Raw genomic sequence first — 19,166 nt, forward strand, 5'->3', positions numbered from 1 at the left:
TCGTGTGCCTGGAAAGGGCATAAAAACGGAACTTCCTTCACTATCAGGTCAGTCTTACTTGACCTTTGCGCGCTGAGGCATTTGCTGCTCTATTTTGCTATTTTAAAAATAACTTTTAAATCTTGTGCTCTACTGCGCGCTTGAGCTGATAAATCTAGCGCTAGGCGCATTTCTTCGTTCCAGCCTGTTCTGGGGGGTTACTCTCAGCATAGTTTCTTACCTGCACTATAATTGTGTCCCCATCCCCACTTGAGGGAATTAGAGCGCTTCAGGGGCTTCTTGGGCTCTTGGGGAGGTCGCGCTGCGGTGTTTGGAGCCGCCATTTTGGGTGAGGGTACCAGGGTGTGCCGAATAGCAGGCGCCATCTTGGTTGGGGGGCTAGTGGTTTGACTGCAGGACTCGTGTGCTTACGGCAATTTAAGATGGTAGACTCTAAGGCGCGCAGCGTAGGCGCGCAGCGGGCTCGCAGGCGGATCGCCGGAGGTTCGCCAGAGGTAAGCCCATTTGCGCCCTTTCGCGCACAGGACGCGCCGGACGCCGGACTCTCTGCCTGCCAGGAACGTACTGCCCCATTATACTCCCGTGACGATCTCATACGCCTGAGCACCGGCACTCTTTTAAACCGTGGGCATAGATCCATCGGTAGGCACCCAGATTCTATAACCTGCGGCCTGTTGAATGTGAGATCGCTCATTAAGCACTGTGAAGAGATTGCGCTACTCATAGAGACCTATGATCTAGACGCACTCTTCATGACTGAGACCTGGACCATATCGGCTAGTGCGGTGGAATTGGGAACAGCCTGTACCCCGGGTTTTAAAATAATACACAATCCCAGAGTAGTGGCTAGAGGAGGCGGAACTGGACTAATCCTTAGAGAGACATTAAACTTCTCTCAGCTAAACATCAAGGCCATCGTTGGATGTGAGGTATTCGGCCTTTCCATCAAGGGTCCAGGAGGTGTGTTATACACGGGGCTGCTATGCTACAGACCCCCAGCAGGGACGCTATCCGCTGTGCCTGAGCTTATAGATTTAATCTACGACCTGTCTCATTCCCATACTAGGCTGGTGGTGCTAGGAGATTTTAATCTTTGGCCAAATGGTCCGACTAATTCCGCCTTTGTAGAGCTGGTCCAAGCCTGTCGTAATATTGAGCTTTCACAGCTAGTACTCTCGCAAACCCACTCCAAGGGTCATATCCTTGACCTGCTTCTTGCCGACGCAGGTCAAGTGTCTGTGCAGGACGTCATACCTCAGGGCTGGACTGACCATGCTCTCGTCCTTTTCTCCCTCCCCTGTCCAGTTGTCACGGCGGCGAAGGGCAGTGTGGGTGGTACTAGAATGGGTAGACAATGGTCTAGACTTCTTATGCAGCCCGCCCTGCCTAGTCTGCTGCCTGAAGGCTTCGCATTGGGAGACACGGTGGACAGGAGTTATGAGACGTTTTGTCAGCAAATCTCGACCTCTCTGGACTCTCTGGCGCCGATGCGTAAAATCAGAGCTAGGACCAATCTGGCTATGCCATGGTACTCAGAGGAACTCCGTCAGCTCAAGCTTCAGTGTAAACAGGCTGAGCGTGCTTGGAGGAAACAGTATCTGGAACCATGTAGAGCTCGTTTTAAACAAGCTCTGGCGACCTATAAGGCCCAGATTAAGCTGGCCAAGGCCAAACACCTGGAAGAACTATTGCTGGCAGCTGCAAACAAGTCTCAGGCCCTATTTAAGATCGTAAAAGATCTGGCCCATCCAGCTTGTACTAAAAACAACATACCTGCCTCCCAAGCTCTCTGCGACTCGTTGGCACAGGCCTTTGAGGACAAGATTGTTACCATCTTAAATAATCTTGCCTTGCCATCTGGTCAGACTGTGCATTATTCCAACTGTGCTGACAGTGTGGAGGAGGGCGCCAGGCTAGCGGAAGTGAACATCCTGCCCTTACCATCGTTCGAGGATTTCTGTGCATTGGCCGACGGTATATCTTCAGGCTCACCGTCTGACCCACTCCCACCAAAATTCTGGAAGCTGTTTCGGGAAGAGCTTTTTCCACCTCTTTTTTCCATCTGCTGCCAGTCCCTTAGTTCGGCGCGGGTCCCAGATAGCTGGAAACTGGCGGTTGTTTCTCCATTACTCAAGAAGGAAAATCTGGACCCCGCCTGTCCAGCTAACTACAGACCCATTTCTCTGTTGCCATTTCCTATTAAGATTCTTGAGAAATGGCCCACTAAACACCTCTCCAACTTTCTCGAGGTTAACAACTGCTCGGATGTGGCCCAGTTTGGCTTCAGACCAGCGCACGGGACAGAAGTGGCTTTGGTGACCGTTCTTGATGACCTGCGAACGCGGGCCGACCAGGGTCGAGCAGCCTTTCTAGTGCTGCTCGACATGTCGGCCGCGTTCGACATGGTCAGCCATACAATACTGATCAGGAGACTGGCGGAGGTCGGAGTATCTGGGTTGGCCCTTGAATGGCTGGTGTCGTATCTAGATCATAGACACCAGCTAGTGGCCATACCACCCTTTAAATCAAACACCAGAAGGGTTGGTCAGGGCGTACCTCAAGGGTCAGCCATCAGTCCCATTCTTTTCAATCTCTACCTCCGCCCCCTGATCATGTTGATTAAATCCTTTGGCATAACGGTCACCAACTACGCTGACGACACCCAGCTCATCTTTTGCCTCGAGGGCAAGGATGGGGTGTCTCAGGAGGCCTTTCATCGCTGTATGAACACCACGGCTGAATGGCTGGGCAATAACTCCCTGCAGTTCAACAGCGCAAAAACTGAGGTGCTGCACTGCTCCCTGGACCGTATCCCCAGACCACTTCCGCTGGATTTCTGGCCCCCCGATTTCCGGGGCGCTAGTCTGCCCGCGGACTCGGTCCGTAATTTGGGGGTAATGTTCAGCGCTAGCCTGCAGCTTGATGCATCGGTGAATCGAACGGTGGCCACCTGTATGGCGTTGCTCTGCTCGCTGCGTAAGATTTTGCCCTTGCTCCCGGCACAGGTAAGACCAGAGGTAGTGCGGAGCATAATTTTAAGTCGCATTGACTACTGCAACGCACTACTCTTGGGAGCTCCGGCTAATCTAGTCAGTAAACTACAGCGGGTGCAGAATTTTGCCGCCAAACTGGCCCTCTCACGTCGACGCCTGGATTCCTCTGCTAAGGCACTTAGGGACCTCCACTGGCTACCAGTTTCCCAGAGGATTGATTTTAAAGCACTGTGCCTGGTATTTAGGGCCCTACATGGGCAGGGTCCGCTCCCTTTGCGGACCGCTTTTCTTGGTACACCCCTTCTAGACTGCTACGTTCAGCCTCATCTCATTTGGTGGTCGTACCTAAGATTCTGAGGTCCCGAACTGGCGGCCGGTCCTTTAGATTTACGGCTGCAAGATTGTGGAACTCACTTCCTCTAGGTCTGAGGGGTCTGGAAAACTTTTATTCTTTTAAAAAAGCCCTGAAAACCCATTTGTTTCCTAGGGCAACGTAAATGTATCTGCTGCTGGAAAACATCATGTATGTGTAAGTGTCAGGACAGTCTAAGCGCCAGGATGCCCGTCTGGTGACAGAAATCGCGCTATATAAGTACATCTATACATACATACATACATACATATGGTTTGGTACGCCCCTAGGGCTCCACATATATTGTGCTAATTTACTGTGTGCTAAATAAGTTTACTGAATGTACTTTTGCCTCTAGCCTCTTAAAGAGACTAGGGGGATGTGTTTAGAATAAATACATATATTTTATATATATACCTGGTGTGGTCCTCCTTTCATTTGGCCATTCATGAGATTATAGACTGGTAAAACAAGCAGCTTTACATTCCTTCAAGACTTAGCCTGAAGGCTGCTCTCCACAGCTACCATTACGATAGCTTTCTGTATAGGTTGTCTTTAAACCTACCATCAATAAGGGTGGTTTGGACTGGTGCAAGGTGCCCACTAGAATAGTGGACAGCCTATGCCAAGCCAACTTCTCACACACGGCATATCCATTTCCACCACTGGCAAAAAGCAGGTGCACGAATGCCCTTCTGGAGCTGCCATACTGCCCTAAAAGTCTGTCCGACCCTGGCACCCCAGAGAAAAGCAAAGTATTATTTGATGGCGACCACAATCTTTAATATGTTACAAGTTCCGTTTGCATATCTTACCTGCCTGTTGCAGCAAAAAATGTCTGCTTCGTATGAGTGCATGTAAATCAGAGCCACTTCTCCCAGCTTTGGACGTACAGGCAGCATTTCCTCCTCCAATCACCTTCTCTCTGTAATAGAGCAGCTTCCTACGAGCTGCTAAGCTGTATGAGCTGTGTGTTTTTTCTTGTGTACTTCGCATGTATCACTTGTGTTGCACAAAATATTACTTTTGATAAGCGGGCTGAATGTAATAATTGAGTAGACACTACTATAGTGCAATATTTTTGATAGCTTACAAAGCGATGGAAACAGAATCTAAGCAAAAAGTGGACTTCTTGAACTAGCTTTGGAATAATAATGTTCACGAATTAGGTAAAAATTATTTAAAGGGGACAAAACCTTTGAGTTTGAGTAAGAATGCAAATGAACACAGGCACAGGGAATTAGTAGAAGTGTTTAATTGTAATGCATTTAGGGTGACAGGCCGTAGAGCCTTTGCATAATAGCTTCCACTCAGCCGTGGCCCGTGGAGGGAGTTGCGGTGGGGCAGAGAGGCGGGGCGGGGGAGGGGCAGGGTGAGGGGTGCTAAAAACCAGAATATGGATAATTGGAGGTAAGTAAACAATTTAATTAATAAAACGAATTTTGTAGCGAGCGCTGCATCGTATTTTGCGATGCAGGACACGCTATGAAATTCGTTTTATTTATTAAATTGTTTACTTACCTCCAATTATCCTTATGCCGGTTTTTAGCACCCCTCACCCTGCCCCTCGGCTGCTTCAACTCAACATTCCAAACAAAAGCTGGCATACAAATTGACCTTTTAGACAATTGTGCACGACTGTGCTTATCACTCTGGTACTGTTTCTCACACAATATAAGTTTATAATTCCCTCTTGTATGTAAGTTCTTCTTTGTGACTGTTCCTAGACCTGTGCGTTTTTGCTTGCATCACTATGCTACTATCACTGAAATTGTGATAGTTGGGTATTGTCACTGGACGTCATAATTTAATGTCTGTCAGGGGGCCGTAGAGGTTCTCGCTGCTGAAATGGGAGTAATTTCTGAAATGTACATGTTTTTCATGTCTTCATTGCTTAACTTTGCGAGCCAAAACGTGTCCCTCATTGTCATTGAAGTGCTGCTCATTAATTACACTAAAATTATGAAAATGTCACACATAGCAATCTGAAACCTTGCCAGTTATGTGCTTGAACTAAAGTAAGTAGATATACAAACACAGCTCACGATGAAAGTGGCACAAAGGCATACATGGTTTTTCTCAGACACACAATAATATGCTCACAAACCACAGACATATTAGCGAACATAAACTTGAAAAACATTTCAATGAAGATTTTACTGTAAATCACTTTGTAATCGTGCTTCTTAAAAAAAACTCTGCATTCGGGAACGTAATAAGCAGTTGGAGATGGCCAAGAAAAGAATTGTAATACGAGCTAATTTCAACACCGTGAATTATTTCCTCTTCTGTCTCCAAGACGTAAGGGATTCAATGGCTGTATGCGTGCATTTACATCAGCAGCTCAGCTCGGCGCACTGCTCGTTTTGCCTGCCTGAGCCGAGATTCGTCTCTCCTGGGGTGGGCGGGGCTACTGGGGGCTCGTCTGAGCTCTCCAATAGGCAGGACGTCCGGAAACTGCCGAAGAGAAGGGGATACTCGATCCCGAGGGGATACCAGATATTACACAACACCGGTCTCACTTCTCAGTTCTCATTTGCGGTCCACAAGCAAAAACATGAGACAGGGCACGTATAATTTCCAAACACCAGACTCCTCGCTCCTGGTGCTAGTTCAAGTTCAAGCAGGATATCCATAAGTCTTTCATGATCGTTTTTTTTTTACCTCTCTTTACCAAAAAAAAGGTTGCGAGATTTAATAGTACTAGAATCTGCCGGGCTCACAAAGTGCTGCTGATGCGACCTCTCACTCAGCCGCCATCTTGCCTCACCACTCTTCTTCGATATGGCCTGGTATGATTCAAATGGAGCACACACTATTTACCTCACATATTTAGAAATGTGAAAGGACAAAATGGAGGTACCACTCTTGAGAAATATTCACATTGAATATTCCTGTTTGTATTGACCTGCTTTCCACCACAGTACTATTAGGTACCATAAAACGGTATTATTGGAGTGAAACACATCCTAATTCTAGGCCTGAGGAAGACTTCCATCAAAAAATGGTGCCTTTAGACGGTCAACATGCATATGAGTAGATAAGGGGGTTGAGAGTAACTTACCTCACACTGACTGTGAGTAGGTGTAGACAAGTAACATTTTTGAGGACCATAAAGCAAGGATGGGACCAAACTGCAATTGAATGCCACAACCCACAATGGCCTATTGATTTTCTTTAGATTAGACAAGGGAAGTAACAAATGTTTTTAAAGGCATATTATATGTTCAATAATTCTATATGTGGTTTTTCTATGTATTGGATTTCATTTCATGAGACACTAAAGGGACACTTTTTCATGCGAATGTCTTAGTGATACTGTGATGAACAATGTTGTTTATGCATTATGCTCATGATTTATGTAACTGTTACTTTTTTATGTTTTAAGTAATTGTACTTTTTTGTCATATAAACGTTGTGAATTCATATTTTTGCACACAAATGACTTGATGTAACGCCATGTACGTTTCATAAATATATGTATGGGCATATGAATTACGCGATGAAAACGAATTTAAATATAGCAACAGGTAATTAAGGAGTAAATAAATGATTTGTTCTCTTTTTCGATAATATATTGCAGCTGGGGTATAGGAGGTCCTTTACAGTGGATATGAAAATTAAGGTATGAGTTAATCAGGCAAAGTAATTGGAGACATAAACCTAGAGTAAACATGTTGTATATGAATACATTTGGTTAATCTATGGTTTCCTGGGTCATTGTTTTTCTTACTGATTGAGATCCCAGCCCCTATTCCTGATTTGGATCAAATCCCTTTTTGTATTTAGAGGTATTTTATCACTCAGTCTGCTAGGCGAGGTGTATTTTCCTGCTGACCCATAGGTAGATCAAAAGCTCAGATCCCTCACACAGTACATCAATTGGGAGTGTATTAAACCTGTTCCTGAGAGGGTGGAGGAGAAATCTACATTGTCTAGATATTACCATTGGCCTCTGGCACCAACCATAGAAGATGCTCACCTTTAAAATATTGAAGAAAGGGACTAGCTTGCTGCTTCAGTTTCAGAAGATGAATAATAGCACTACATGATCTGTGACTGACTAAGAATGTATTCTGCCATTTCGAAAAAATCTCATTATGCAGAGCGTGAGGGATGGCTCAGGAATGGAGGGATCATGTGTATTTTTAGATTTGACAGAGACAGTTACTCTCTAGTACTCTCCAACTCCACTTTTAAAACCTAGCGCAAGGAAATAACTTAGCAAATCACTGAAACCTGCAGAAGACAAGAGCAGACAGATTCATCATAGATGAACCCCTGTCTGGAGTGAAGGATCACTCTGGTCTAGTACTTACCTGGATTCTGTGAAGTTGTGACTCCAGGGCCTGTGACACTCCCTTTGGGGGATGGTAAAGGGTGGGTTTGTTTGGGACTCTGAAGGAGAGGGTACCTCTAGAACTTTTGTTGTCCTATCCTGTGGTGGCTACCCCTGAAGTGAACCCTCCTATCTCCTACTGGACACAGAGACACCATACAAGAAGGTCCAGGGGCTAGGGAAGTTCTGCAGAGCATTTACCCTGCCTCTAGGGTGTTGGGGTGCTGCTGAAGAAGTAATTAAAGGAGGCCAGACAGCAGAGACGGTAGTGTCTGCTGCACAGGAGTCATGACCAGCAAGCTGTGAGGAGCTATGAGGGGGCATTCCCTGCCTGGCCTCTCTTTTGTTGGAGAGAAAACAGTAGAAAATCACCTCCAAAAATTACTAAATGTTAAGAAAACAGAAACCCTAAAACTCCCTTTCCTGGTTGCTAGAGCAAACTACCAGGAGCAAAATGCTCGAAACTCTGTGAAAAGCGACCAGAGAAACCTGTGTTTTGCTTCTCAAGTGAAGTGCTGAAGTGGAGTTGCATCAGTGCCCCTCAACTTGGGGGCACCAACATGTGTCATTGGTAGCAGTGGGGACTTGCCAATCTCCCATGAGGAGTGCCTTTCGGGATTACCAAGAAATGAGGGCTTCTTTGGTCTCCCTTTCTGTGGATTACCTTCCCCTGAGGAGGGCTAGTGTGTCTTGGACTTACTGTTATCGAGCCTGACTTGATGAACTGACTGGGCCAAGGCCAAAAGGAATCACATCACTGTGATTCACCTGGTTCAGACTGCCAGCGAGGGCTAGATCCCTGGCAGCTTTGTGGTGAACCACGCTAGCTCACCAGTCCTAAGTCAACACCCTGTGGTCAGATTCCTGCCCATACATGTACCCAGTGGGCAGGAGGTAGGAACCCACACCAGCTTCCCTACTGGTATGAGAAAAGTGCTGGTGCACTGTCTGTTTAGGCTGTCTATGCCCATCAATTGTTGGCGCTCGTGCAACTGCATTTCCCTCTAATGTCCATGAATAACTTGTACATTTAATCTCCCCATTTGCCTAATGTATGACAATGCTTACACATTCTTTCCTCAAATATTCAAAGCCTACTGTGAAAACAGTAAATCGTATTTTCCTTGGATATCTGGGAGTATTTTTATGCCTCCCCTCAAAGTTTCAAGGGAAGTGAAAGGAAGACTTTGGGGCACATTAGGATAACGGGTGAATCGCCACCGCCTGTATGGCGGTGGCAATCCGCCCGCCAAAAACCTCCACCAGCTACCAATTTCCCCCCGCCCAGACCCCGGTGGAAGGGAAGACCATCCGCCGGTTTTCCGCCGGAAGGCAATCCGCCCGATTGCCTACCGGGTAGAAAAGCAGTTTATATGGTGGTGGTGTCTGTTAGACACCGCCAGCCATATTACTATGAGGGCAGAAGCATGCCTTTCCGTGGCGGCAATGGGTATGTGGGAATTGCTTGTGGGGGCCTGTTGCGGGCCCCCAGGGGCTCTGAGGGAGGGGGGTGTACATGGGGGGTACCCATGGGCCCCCCCTGCAGTTCCATGCACAACATGGCAGGCACCGCGCGGTGCCTGCCATGTTGTGCACGACATGCCTTCCTGGCATTGTGGCGGGCGGTGTTGAGTGCACCGCCCACCACAATGTAAGGAATGCAGGATGCGCCCGCCACTGTGGCGGCGCTTCCTAATGGCATCCATGGGACCCCCACCTTATGGCGGGCGGTCCCTTTTTACGACGGGAGTCCACCCGCCATCCTAATGTGCCCCATTGACTCTGGGGGCATAGGTATAGAAAGAGCTTGAATGGTTTGAAAACAGGGCAGATGGGGAGCAAAGCCAGCTTGGCTGCAAGGGCTTGGGCTCTTTGTCCCATAAAAAAGCAACAATTAATTTTAAAAACAGTAAATAAAGGAACTGTTTAATGGCACAGCAGGTTTTTAATACATAAATCAAGAAAACACACAGTGCAACGGTCGGTGCCAAACGGTACTGGACCTCTCTTTTAAAAATGTGTGTTTAGGGTCACGCAGGGCCCATGATGTCAGGGAACCAATCCTGGAGGAGTGGTAGGGTATGCTCAGACATGAGTCCCTTGCTCACTGCACCATCAGGATTCAAGCAAGCCGGCCCGAAGACGGCTGCAATGCCAGAAACCGGTCCCCGGAAGCTTGTTTCCTTTCCAGTAAAGAATTGGCTTGGTAGTTTGGTCTGCCCTGTTCCCATGATGCACTGGGCCAGGGACAGACTAATTTGCATGTAGCCAGGTTCTGAACTGGGATCGTGTAGTGAGCTAAAAAACGGTGATGGATCAAGCCCTGATCTTTTGACTGGGTATGAGTGTTCTGTTTAATTCAGATGCTCTGTCCATCACCACCCCCCTTTTTTTTAGGGAACCAATCCTGGACATTATTGCCAGTGGGGCCGCGGAGGAGAGCACAAGACGCACTCTTCTTATCGGTTTGTGTCACCCTACGCCTCCCAATATAAGGGACAACCGGCTGGGGAAAATGTTTCCCTATTTTCAAGTACTTCTTTTGCTGGGACTTTTATGTTTAGGGATTATGTTCAGTGGACGACCCTTTGTTTTGAGGTCTGTGGTTGTTTGCAAATGAGATTGAAGATAAATTGAAGACTCATAAATTGTATAGCGTTAAACATTATCAACTTCATTGGCATGCATGCTGCTAAATATACCTACAAAGCCCTTTACAAAGCCAGACCTGGATACCTCAACCACAGTCTCTCCTTCTGCACTCCCAACAGACATCTTCGCTATGCCCAACTGACCCTGGCCACCGTCAGATCAATCCGTAAGACCACAGCTGGAGGAAGATCCTTCCCCTACCTTGCTGCGAAGACCTAGAACTCCCTACCCCTGCACCTCAGGCAATCGCCATCGCTGCCGCAATTCAGGAATGACCTCAAGACCTGGCTCTACAACTGAACCGCAGACCAAGTCCCGCCCCCAGCACCTTGAGACTCTCACAGGTGAGTAGTCACGCTTTATAAAAGTATTGATTGATTGATTAATGTACATGGTATTAAATGTTACTGAAAAGGGGCCCCATTCTCAAATGGGTTATTATTGAATGCACTGTGTTATGTCTTTATAATATGGTGTTCACATATTGTAGTGGAACCTTGACAAAGATTGCATTTGAAAATGCATATCTCATGTTACCTACATTGGATTTTTGTTTTCATTTTGGTGTCATTTTAAACAAAATATTTCGTACATTTATAAATGGATGTTTGATTTTTGCTGTGTGGTGTATCTTAATTATTTACTGAATTGTTGTTTTTAAATGCTTTACATATCTATCTCTGTAGTTAAGCCTGCCTGCTAACAGCCACGCTACGAAGGGATGAGCTATGGAATAATTTTCTGAGACCTATTCTGAGCCTTAGACTGAGTTAGTTGCCTTATTGCTAGGGGTATATGAATATTTACCACTACTAAAAATCCACTTTCCAACAGGCAGTTTAAACAGTGGTGCATGGCTGTAGATCCACACTGCAGGGGGTTGTCTGAAATGTGGTTGCAGTTGTTGAAGTGCCCCACACTATGTTGCCACTACCTCCATTTCTATGAGGTCCTCGCCCACTCCTCTACCACATGGACCAGATAACACTGCTAGGGAATAGGGTCTTCTATATTTTGGTACATGGGTGCTCTACTGTGCAGGGGGGGGGGTGGATGTTGAAGTCACAGGTGTTGGGCTCCAAAAGCAGTGAGAGTGCCACAAGCAGAGCTGCTTCCACTTCTAGAGTGTATTCTCCCCTTTGTCTCCCACAGGAACTAGAATACAAAGTTCAGTGTGTCATTTTGTTTTCACAATCCCATGCTGCGCTAGGGAGAGGGGAGGAGAGTGGTTAAATCTGTGTAGATATGACACTCTCCTGCTTTCTCCCTGTCACACAATGCAGTGCATCACAGCATTTCAGGCTGCTGCACTGCATAGGTTGAGTGACACCTTGGTACAACTCGACCTAAGGATTTTTTTGGTGCAGGAAACTGATCTTTCCGGCCTCAACAATCCTGCCTATAACACATGACAACTCACACCATGACATAAGGATGCTTACATTAGCACAAAGCAGCACATTGTGTGCCAGCACAAGGAGAGGACGGGAATGTGCCACATAATGTTAAAAATGGCGCATTTCCGCTCTCTCCCTTATACGCAGCGGAGTATAGCAAGGTGTCTTGCTGCATTGCGTGAAAGTATGATAAATCTGGCCCTCAATGTCGAATTCAGATTGCACACCTGCTAAGTAGCGGATACCGCTAATTAGTGGGTGCTAATTTTCACCCAAATACTGCAGCCCTGAAGTTTTCAAATCACGTGTTTCTCCATTACTTCTCATAGACCGGGCCAAACAGTGATGCCATCTTGTTTACGAAGGGGGAATCTGACTGCCAATCAGTGAGCATGTAATGAGTGCACGTGTGTATGTTTTTTCGAGTCTGCCTTTGTGTGGACCTCCTTGTTTATTTGTCTCCCTGTACGTGAGAGTGCTATATGTTTGCTTGTCTAGCTTGGGGTTGGGGGAGTAAGCTGGGAGGGGCATATTTGTGTAGAGCACTTTTTTTGCATGCTGGGTGGGAGGATTACCTCTGACTCTGACTTTTGTGAGTGGTGTGAAAAGATATGAGAAGTGTAGATCCATGACGGTCCTGGTACAATTATGACTGCAAAATGAATGCTATTACACAGTGTGACAAGTGATCTGAACAGAGCAGGTATTTATCTCTTTTTTTCACCTTGGTCTGCTTAGTCGTCCTCTACTTTTAAGCTGAAGTGCTCTGAAGTCGCTGTTGAGCATAATTGAACATCATTTAAAACAATCAAATAATCTATATTAAACAAGTAAATCAGCCTATGCAATTCCCACATACTGTTACGCTTTTAATTCATATTATTATGCACACGTTTACATTTTGTTCTTTTATTATATGCCTGGATTGGCTTTTTTCGTTTGTGATGTATATACTTTTATTTAGCAAATATAATAGTTATTTTGTTTTCTATGAGAAATTAAATGTAACTTTTGTTATCTATACTACTATTATAAAGGAAGAACTTTGAACCTTTGAGGCGGGTAAACTCGGGAACCACAGCGCCAATCCACACACCCGATACATCGTTGTAATCGTCAGGGTGTGCAGATGGACATAGGCTATATAAACGTAATAAATATACGTTATTTAAAAGATTTACCGGAAAAAAATAGTCCCTTGGAAGAAGCGCCGGCCGCGACGTTCGTGCCCGACTTGAGGAGCGCGGGGAGGAGCGGCGTCCAGGAGTGAGGAGGACCGGCGGACATGGCCCGGGGAGGAGCGGTGAGGTGCGGCGGACAGGCGGTGAGGAGCGGCGGACAGGTGGGGAGAAGCAGTGAGCGGCGGATGAGGTAGGTTATTTATTTATTTATTTAGGAGCGGTGAGCGGCGAAAAAATGAAGCAAAAATGAAAATCGTGAGCAAGAGGAAGCAAACGGAGCATTACAAAAGTGAGCCAAACGGTGCATTACTGGAGGAAAAAGTTACGTGTGCAGGTTACAAAAGCGTACATCGTGAGCAAGAGGAAGCAAACGGAGCATTACAAAAGTGAGCCAAACGGTGCATTACAGGAGGAATAAGTTACGTGTGCAGGTTACAAAAGCGTAGAAAGTAAACATAGAGGTATAGGAGGAAAAAGTGACGTGTGCAGGTAGCAAGAGGAAGCAAACGGAGCATTAAAAAAGTCAGACAAACGGTGCATTACAGGAGGAAAAAGTTACGTGTGCAGGTTGCAAAAGCGTACAAAGTAAACATAGAGGTATAATACTGCAATATATGGAGGAAGGGTCCGGGGGACCCACGGACAACGTCGGGGCGGGCGGGGGCCCTGAAGCCTAATTGCTCCCGGACAACGTCGCGACAGGTTGCTAGTACTAATATAATAAAGAGAGAGCCCAAACGTTTGAGGCGGGTAATCTCAGGAACCACAGCACCAATCACAACACCCAATACAGCGTTGGAAAGGGCAGTTACAGCAGAAGGACATAGGCTATGCAGACACCCACCATATACATTTAAAAGGTAAAAGAACCGTGCCAGCAAAGTAGTCCCTTGTGGGCGTGTCTGCGTTGTGCTGTGGGCGTGTGCTGTGGGCGTGACAAACGCTGGGGGCGTGTGGTACGTTCCGCCCTTCATGCCATGTCTCATATCGTGTGCTGTGGGCCTGTGCTGGGGCGAGGCCGTGTGCGGGGCGCGGGATTACGGAAAAAAAGCCCAATATTTCATTGTTTTTTCTTCCCAGGTTCTGTACATTCCAGCTCCGGGTGTCCACCCTGCTCCCTTTAAATACCCCTGCACCCCATAATCATAACCCACCCTTACTCCTTAAAATACCCCAACACCCTTAAACACTAACCCATCTTAACCCTATAAATATACCCTGTACCCCAAAACCCAAACCTATCCCTAAACCCTAAAAATACCCCTGTACCCCATAATCCAAACCTAGCCCTGAACCCTATAAATACCCCTGTACCTCAAAACCCAAACCTACCCCATAACCCTAAAAATACCCCTGTATCCCAAAACCCAAATCTAGCCCCGAACCCTAAAAATACCCCTGTACCCCAAAACCCGAACCTACCCCTGAACCCTAAAAATACCCCTGTACCCCAAAACCCAAACCTAGCCCTGAACCATAAAAATACACCCTGTACCCCAAAACCCAAACCTACCCCATAACTCTAAAATACCCCTGTACCCCAAAACCCAAACCTACCCCTGAACCCTAAAAATACCCCTGTACCCCAAAACCTAACCCTGAACCCTAAAAATACCCCTGTACCCCAAAACCCAAACCTAGACCTGAACCATAAAAATAACCCTGTACCCGAAAACCCAAACCTACCCCTGAACCCTAAAATACCCCTGTACCCCAAAACCCAAACCTAGCCCTGAACCCTTAAAATACCCCTGTACCCCAAAACCCAAATCTACCCCTGAACCCTAAAAAGACCCCTATACCCCAAAACCCAAACCTAGCCCTGAACCCTAAAAATACCCCAGTAACCCAAAACCAATACCTATCCCTAAACCCTAAAACTACCCCTGTACCCCATAACCCAAAACTATATCTGAACCCTTAAAATACCCAAACACCCCAAAACATATACCTCAGTACCCCAAAACATATACCCCTATACCCATAGTTACCTTATCCAAACATAAAAAAACATGCTTTTACCATTCATGCATTTACAACGAATTTCGTGTAAATGTATGCGTGGTAACAGCATATAAAAGGTAATGCCATGTGTTATAATGGCATTGCCGAGTCATGGTACTTTCGTAATGAAAGTATGCGGAGTGATGGTCTGCGGAAAGAAAGTTACGGAATAATGGGTGTTTACCCTCCCCCGGTAAGTACCTTGGTGGCACGGCGGCCCACATCTCCAGCAACATACTCATATTTTTTCACCACCGATTTGAAAAAAGCACAGGTCTCTCTCATTGATGGCCAGCAACGACATACACTTTAAGACACACCTCCCGCCACAAATTCTAGAATTGCGAACTTTAGAGCTGGGGAGCTACGTTCGAATCTTGGCATCAGCTCAACATCCTGTGATTCCAGGCAAATCGCTTTGTCTCCCCGTGCCTACCACAAAGGAATGTGTTCTTGTGTAATGTAAATTGTGCTCATGCCATGTTGTCGAGTTAGCGCTATATAATATTGCAAGGAAAAATAAAGTAGGGAAACTCGAGTTCACACACTACTTAACGCGCACTCTTAAGTGCATCAGCAGTGCACTGTGAATCAGAGCGTTTCACAGGCCTGTCACAGATAAGAAATGCTATCAAAACGAAATCCTACAAAACAATATACTACTGGCCGGCAGCAATTCATACCCGGACAACGTCGGGACGGGCTGCTAGTTTTCTATAAAACGCAGAGAGTAATACGTACCTTCCATGAAACGGCCACTGCCTGCCAAGGTAAGCACTCTCCAGCTGGCACTGGTGTTTCTGATTGTTAAACTGCCATCATTCCGTATCCCCAGCAGACTGTTGGTGAAACGATAAAATTAAAATGCTCGTAAACTATAAATAATTAGAGCTGTAAAATTGTGTTCGACAAAAAGCTCTGTTGACCTACCAGATATCAGCTATAACTGCAGGCACTGTAAGAGATTTATGCCAGGTGTAATTGCCAAAAACAGCCCATTCCTGCTATTTATTGTTTGTATAATTCGGATCCATAACTTATTGCTGAGAACATGTTTGCTGAAGGCTTAATATTAAAAGGGCGCATTTCAGGATCACTGCGAAGGAAAGACCTTCCAATGCAATAAAAGCCAGATTTACTTGCACTTCTTATTTGCCCTCACCAGACAGTTCTGTGTGGATGATTCAATGTAAACGCTTTATAAGCAAAATATATTGTTTTTGAACAGTGGCTCTTCCTCTAGGGTTATCTTCCTCTAGGGTTATCTAGAAAATATTATTGCAGATTTGCTCTATTGTATGGATGTGAACTAAGGGCCTCATTTATGAGGTTTTAACGTAGGGCAGCGCCGCAAGGAATCTTGCTGTGCTGTCCTAGTCAAAACAAAAGGGCAGGAATCTATAAGATACGGTGCATTCTTGTCCTTTTCCCCTGCACCGGCGCACAATGGGCTGCCATGCGCCAACACAGGCATCCTTGTACCATGATGCAGGGGGGCCTGAGCTGTAGGTGTGATTGATTTTGTGCAGTAAGGTACACCTTCCTGCACAAAATCAATAACTTCAGGCAATTTCCTCTTTCTATGTGTGCTGCAGCAAACATAGAAAAAGGAAACAAGCATTGGCATAGCCAATAGGTCTCGCCTTTGGGACCTTATAAGTGCCTTATAAGGTCCCAAAGGCGAGACCTATTAGCTATGCCAATGCTTGTTTTCAAGTAGACTTTCGATTCAAATCACCTGCAGTAGACGTCTGGCGGAATAAGATGCAATCACAATATAAAGGGCGCAACTGTCTGTCATTTTGGTATAGCAAAAGACCACAATTGTTAGCAGGAAGTAGCATACAGTGTTTTACGATCATGAGCCATCTACAAATGCGACACAACAGCTATTGTGTACTGTCTGAATTTCCGTAACCTGTCACCAAGAAGACAAATGCTGCCATAATGTGGTTTTGTATACGTAGATGTTCTATTTGTGCAAATTCTTATTTGTTATAAAAAAAAAAAAACAACAAAGATATATAAACAAAAAAATTATTGCCCTTGCTATTGCAGGCCTTGCTTTTCTATTTAGAATTGTTAAACTCTCTTGAGGAGTTTTGTAAAATCTTTGTCGTTGAATGCTGGTTTACTTACTTTCCCATAGTCAGTTGGTAGTAAAGTGCAGCTGTGTTTACCATCGCGCACATCCTTAGCTGACCACCCTTCTTACACCCCGTTGCACACTCTTGCTTGCAGATTCTGCCTGAACTGCTAGATGTGGCCGGCTGCCTGGTGAATTTTGACCAGGGGTGTTACGACTGGACATGAGTTGGCGCTCTCGAGCAGTGGGTGAAAGCAGTGCGGATTTCTCATAGTGCCCGCTGCTTGATCATAAAGGGGGTCATACGACATGCACATCCAACCCTGGGCTTTCTGACTTGCTCAAAGACTGATGTCACATATGTGCCAGCTGTAAGTATGAGAAGATGTGTGCAGAAGGTGCACTGCTGCGGAAATATGGACAGCGCCAAAGAAAATGTGGTGTTTACAGCTTACAGGGGTGTGGGATTGTGTGTGAGCGGGGAATGGTGAAAAGTAAATGAAAGGAAGTCCATGCGGAATGATAAAGTGAAAAGAAAAGATGGTGTGTGACGTATGCTGATGGAGGGTTGCAGAAACATGTCAAGAGAAAGAAGGCCTAAGTGTCCAACCGTTAGAGACTGCAGAGGAAAGCGATGTGAGGAGTGAGTGAGACACAGCCGACAACTACCCTTTCCACAGACCTTAGTAATGTTTAATTAACGGTCCCATATTTTCAGAATTGAAACATTTTCTCTACTAGTTATTCACAACAAAATCATCACTGTTACTCATTTAGTTGATACTGGTAACAAGCATTGGCTATGGCAATAGGTCTGGCTTGTGCAATGATTTGTCCATTGTTGTGTTTTTCTGAATGCAAAAACATAAAACTCACGAAGAGGCACCCACATACTGCTCAGGTGGCATGAGTTGTGAAGCACTGTATTTTCATTGAAATGTTTCAAACCCCGCCCTTAATTGCATAGGCCGAACCTCTCCGAAACATTCCGAAGTTGCCCTTCTTTAGCCAGGGCTCTTTAGGGAACGCAAGACATTTTTCATCCCATGGAACGCACTGGCGGCAGTTATTGGACATTACCACTAAACTGCAGCAAGTTATTACTCTTGGTGGTATTTTGCTCTCAGTAAAGGTAAGTGGTGCTGTCGAAAAGCAAATTCCTTGAGCGTCATTATTGTCCGCGAAACCCATTGGTAAAAAACAAACTGTTAGTGACAACTACTGATGTAAAATATACACTTCTCTACACCCAGAGCTGCGCTCTCCAGGGGGGGGGGGGAGGGTGCCTAGCTGCGCTGCCAGCTTCACTAACAACTGCTCGTCATCGTTCAACACAGCTGCTCTCCATCAGCAGGGGGCTCCCCAGACCGGCTGCTGACAGGAGAGACAGGGGTCGGTTGGGGGTGCAGGAGCACCACTCGTCATCCCTGCCCCCCTTGTGTCTGTGGGGTACGCAGTTAGTAGAGACCCTCTGCACCAGACCGTGACATCCGACCAGGAGTCATGCTGCTCTGATGTCAGAGAAGGGCCAGGAGTCATGCTGCTCTGACATCAGAGAAGGGAAAAAACAGAAGTCAGACTCGGTGGTCACGCTAATGGCTCTCACTCAATCAGACAATTACAGACAATCGTTCATTACAGATTTCATGCATTCTAATAGTGTTAATGCTAATTAATAATTGTGTCAATAGTGATTCAGGATTGTGGGCTCCCCTGCCCTCATGGCTGTTCCACTGGTATGTGCAGCCAACCGCCTGTTGAATTTTGACCTTGCCCCTCAACCCCCCCCCCTCACTCCGCCCGCACCCTTTTCCCAGACCCTGAGCCCTGCCGCCGGGAGTCCTGTAGATTCTAGTTTTATAAGTTGGAACCACTTTCCCGAGCTTCATCCCATGGTGACAAATTGTAGGGCCCTGCAGTGGGTCCCCTTGCAGCCTGCCCATGCCAGCAGGGTGGGGCAGAGCTCTGGGGGGAGATAGGGCCTGCATGGAGGCCCGCACATGCATTTTACCGCAATCGCCTTTTCAAAGGCGGACACTGGATGATAAACACTGCGCTGTTACTCATTCTCTCTTAACGAGACCCGAGCCCCCCGTAAACAAGAGATCACCGCCGACGTTGAAAAGCCTGCTCGCCTTGTACAAAGAGTAGCTTGAAACGAG

General features: G+C 46.3%; 1 long non-coding RNA gene across 1 annotated transcript in view; it reads left to right on the plus strand.

Annotated features, from left to right (window-relative positions):
• Positions 1–5,911: 5,911 nt before the first annotated feature.
• LOC144761781 (uncharacterized) overlaps positions 5,912–19,166 on the plus strand; it is a 29,086-nt gene continuing 15,831 nt past the window's right edge. Inside the window, exons 1-3 of the long non-coding RNA XR_013595892.1 lie at positions 5,912–6,137; positions 6,929–6,970; positions 10,456–10,680. This is a non-coding gene — a long non-coding RNA (uncharacterized LOC144761781). The remainder of the gene's footprint in view (positions 6,138–6,928; positions 6,971–10,455; positions 10,681–19,166) is intronic.

The sequence above is a fragment of the Lissotriton helveticus genome, chromosome 6 (assembly GCF_964261635.1).
Source record: "Lissotriton helveticus chromosome 6, aLisHel1.1, whole genome shotgun sequence".
NCBI classification, from domain to species: Eukaryota; Metazoa; Chordata; class Amphibia; order Caudata; family Salamandridae; genus Lissotriton; species Lissotriton helveticus.